Here is a 4,813-nt window from a genome sequence, read left to right as displayed (position 1 = left end):
TTATTATTATTATTATTATTATTATTATTATTATTATTATTATTATTATTTTCTCAAGTAGTTGTTTACATCTCTGGATTCTGGTATTATATCTGTGTTTGACGAAAAATAAAATCTTAATAGAAGGAAGGAAATAGCCTTGGAATTTTTTTTAAGATACTTATCCTTTAAGCTCTCTATATACAACCCCCAAAGCTTTATCAGTACTCAATGTACCTGGTGAGCAGCACAGTCCTTTTAATTTGCTTTTTTTCTTTTTCTCTCCCCTTCTTCTTCTTCTTTTTTTTTTTTTACTGACTGAACCAAACTGTTTGACTATATTTCAAAGAGCCACAAAGAGCTCTTCTATGGTTTTTTGATTGATCTCTTCAAACACATCAGTCTGAATAATCTCAGATAATTTCAAGGCCATTTGCAAAGAGTGACTAATCTCTAAAGCTCGCTTTTGTGCGATAAGAGCAGGGATATGTGATAGAGAACATATTAGGCCAATGCTCCAAATGTCTGCATTGGTTTCCCATTACTTTCTGGGCACAATTCAATATCTTTGCTCCGTAATAATGGCTTAGGTCCACATAATCAAGACTGATTCCTCTCCTTTGTTCTAAGGCACTCATTAAGATCTACTGAGAAGTTTGCATATTGGTACTTAGGTCCTAACGCCTAGTACTGCATAGAAACAGCAATAGGCAGTCTTATGTCTTCCAGAGGTTTTAGCCCACTGCTTCTCATATTGTTTAATATGGGGTACCAAAAACGTCCCTAGTCTGTCAGAGACTGGTACCATATTTTTGGTGGCTGGCTACATCTGTTTCTTTCCCAAAAACTGTCAGTAGACCAGCAGCTGATGGTTCACAGATTGACACTGGTCCAGGGACTACCACTTAGAGCAGCACTGTTATGGGCTACAAGACTCATAAGCCCAAGAAAGCACATTTAATGGAATTATAGGAGTTGCCATGCAATGCATATTCTGAGCCTATCCCTTTTATAGAATAGGTATCCCAGAAACATGGAAAGTGTGGAACCTGTAAAGTATGAAAAAGCTACTTGCAAAAATTTTCCAGCTACCTGGAAAAATTATTTTGGGGAACTACAAATCTCAGATTCCCCCAGCCAACATGGCAACGACCATTTTATCCGAGATATACTGGGAGTCCAAACAGTAACTTTTTCAGGTTCTACTTGACATCACAGCTTTTGTTGCAACTTAAAATAATGAAATGCTGCAACAAGTCTTTAGAGTGGAAAAATTTGGAGTTGTTGGGTGAGACCAAAATATGGACATATTCCATGCTAACAGAGTGGCATCCAAATTTCCTATACATTGAATACTTTCAAGGGTGTTTAAGACCTGAAACGATTTGTCTAGATAAATCAACCAAATCTAAATAGCATTAAACAGATTTCTCAGTACAATTTTGTGCATCTCAACTGTAGTGGGGTTGAATCCTTGTACCACCCCGTTATTTGTGGAAAAAATGCTTTATATAAAATTGGACCAATGTTAAATCTATCTCAACATTATGCACACCAGGGAGGCTGGGAGGATCTACTTTGTTTTTCACTGGATTCTTGAGGTCTATCACCTGAAGTCTTTCTCAAAAAGACATGGATTTAATTTCCTGAGAAAGTTCCTCTGACCATATGCTCAGCCCAGAAATGTATCCAGTATAGAGCCTGAACTAGCATTTGCTTGCACATACTTACACATATACCACCTGCCCCTGCCCCCCATTATAAAGATTTCTTGATTTAAGCAGCTTCATTTAGGAGGGGGGGGGTTCATTATCATTTTTAAATCACTGGAAGTCAGAAACACTTGGAGATCTATCTGTAGATTCTGAATTTCTGATCTTTCTTCCACCCCTAGCTAGTATGTTCTCCATGGACCCAAGGCAACTGGGCTTGGAACAGTTTCTTGTTGCTCCTTCCTGCCCATCTGCTTCACTCCAAAGATATGTTTCCCAGATCTCCCCGGAGATGCCAAAAATTGGACTTGGGATGTTATGCATACAGAACATGTGCTCTGCCACTGAACTACAACCATTCCTCTTTCATGTTCAGGGGATGGGCATGGAATGGTCAAGATGTGGTAAATTTAATTCTAGGCTTAACTCTAACTCTAACAGTTTTAAGGATGTAAAAGCTGGTTTTCTTGCACTGGGAACAAGTTCTTTCTACAAAATATGAGCATGAAAGCCCAAAGACTAAAAAGTCAAAAGGATACCAACGAGGCAGTGAAGAGAGTTGGCTCCATCATTTGGTAGAATGTGCTAGTTGTCTGAAACAATGGTTGGTGGGTAAGTGATGGGGGCAGTAGTCCTAAGGCAGTAGTAACTATTCATCACTGCCAGAAGATAGAGAAGATAGAGAAGCATGCCCTGAATGTCTGGGGAAGGATAGAATCATAGAATCACAAAGTTGGAAGAGACTGCAAGGGCCATCCAGTCTAACCCCCTGCCATGCAGGAAATCTCAATCAAAGCATCCCTGACAGATGGCCATCCAACCTCTGCTTAAAGACCTCCAAAGAGGGAGACTCCACCACTCTGTAAGGGAATGTGTTTACTGAGAGAACAAAAATACATTGGGTCAGTCCTGGCACAGAATACCATTTGACTTGTTTTAGTATAATCATTGATACCATAGTAGAGCCTCCTGCTTTTTTGCACTTTGGTATTCCTAAAATCTGGCTTGCAGCCAAAAGAGAATTCGCAAGCACACCCAACCGTTACCAAATGATAGTAGCATTAAATGCAAAAAACCAAAGAAACACATCTCAGCATAATAAATAAATCCCTGTTCTGATCCTCCAGGGACAATTAAAAATTCAAAGAAACCATCTGGCTATTACTTAGTCATTTGCCTATTAAGCAATTGGATGCCCTCCCGCTAATGTGTCACTTGCGACAATGTTTAGTACATCAGGAGATGAAAGGTTGTCTCAAATGTCATGTCTAAATCCAGCCCATCAGCAGAACAGCTTTTCTCTCTCAAAGCCAACAATTTCATAATTGATTTCAAACATCCAAAGTCACTCAAGGGAAAAGAAAAAGGAAAAAAAGAGAGAGAGAAAAGGAGGGTGATTCTCAGCTCTCCTAGTCACAGGTTTCAAAGGTTGTGGTGTATGGTACTAGATGAGGTCACATATAGCACATATTATTGTACCTATTTTAAATTTAAATTTAAATAAGAAGCCAGCACTTCAGAAATGTTTTCTACTCACTGCTTCTTTCAGCAACATGATTGTGCTGTTTGTCAAGGTATATTGTACTGTCACCAAATCCCTGCATTCATTGAGACTGCCTCATTCTACACAACAAGAGGAAAATTTTAATGTGGCCATGGGCCACGAGGCGGCCATGGAAAATTGCCTTCTTATGTAGATTCCTTACATAATTGTGATAACATTCCAAAGGCTCTTCACCCATGCATCAACCCATATACTGCAGTATCTGCAGCCTCCACAAAAGTGTAATCCATCACTGGGACATCATTGGGATGCTCATTCTAACCCCTATATGGGTTCATGCATCAGATACATGAGGCATTTTAAAGCCTAACTTTCACCACTTGGTATCTGCAAACAATAATAACAGGTAGAGCCTTTCACATCAGTGGGCACTGAATTTGTTCCAGATTTTATTCTATTTGTTGTTGCTGCTGCTACTGTTATTGTGTACCTTCAAATTATTTCTAATTTATGGAGACCCTAAGACCCTAAACTCTATCATGGGGTTTCCTTGGCAAGATTTGTTATGAGAGATATAATATATCTCACAATATGTGACTTGACCAAGATCATGCAGTGGGTTTCTATAGCAGAGAAGGGATGTGAACCTTTGTCCATAGAAACCTAGTGAAGCATTCAAACTACTATATCACACTACTTTAATTTTTTTTCCCCAGAAAAATTAGGATTCAAATCTTGGATAGTTTATTTCATGCTTCAGACTAAGACCTGAAATGAAATCACTGCTCCACTGATATAGAGTCACTAACCACCAGTGCCAATACAAGTGCCACCCTTGCCAAAAGCATTTGCTGTTGCTCCCACCACCATGGTCAAATAAGGGCAAACCTGACAGAGCCCAGACAGAGTAAAACATCTTCAGGCAGCAGATGCTAGGGGACAGCTTTGGAGGTTTTGTTTCCTCTACCTGCCATTTCTCATGATTTGTCACCTGTTCCCCTCCACTGGAAATCAGAGCAGTGTGGCAAGATTAAAATGCTGGTACAGTTGGCTTCTGCATAAAGAATGGAATTAGTGGATGGGAGAATGGACACCATCTTGCCTTTCCCACAGGAGTCAAATTATATTGGGCTGAGCCTGAAGGTTGAGTCCTTATCCACTACTGGGGCTTTCAGAAACCTCGCTGTGAGGAAGAGAATAATAAATCATCCGTTCAGAGGTACAGAATAATTGGGATATTATTCTTTTTGTAAAAAAAATAATAATCATTTTTATTAAACTTAAAGAGAGTCTTAAACACATTTAATACATATATTTAAAATAAAGACAATAACAACAAACAATAACAAAATAACCTACACTATCAGACAAAAATAAACATACCACTACTGCCTCCCCCACCCTCAGCGGATAGATATATACCACTGTTACTCTACTTCTTTGTATATAATAATATATTTAAACCAATTCTGTTTAATTTACAAAGCATAGCTGATCCATATCCCCAATGTGACTGCAAGTATGTAATAAACAAATTCCAATCTTAAGATTATTCAAAGATTTTTCTTTGACCAACATTTTCAATTTATCCATTTCAGTAAGTTCAATTCTCTTAATG

This window comes from Sceloporus undulatus, chromosome 1 (genome assembly GCF_019175285.1).
Source record: "Sceloporus undulatus isolate JIND9_A2432 ecotype Alabama chromosome 1, SceUnd_v1.1, whole genome shotgun sequence".
Lineage (NCBI taxonomy): Eukaryota > Metazoa > Chordata > Lepidosauria > Squamata > Phrynosomatidae > Sceloporus > Sceloporus undulatus.
Note: the sequence above shows the minus strand (reverse complement) of the source record.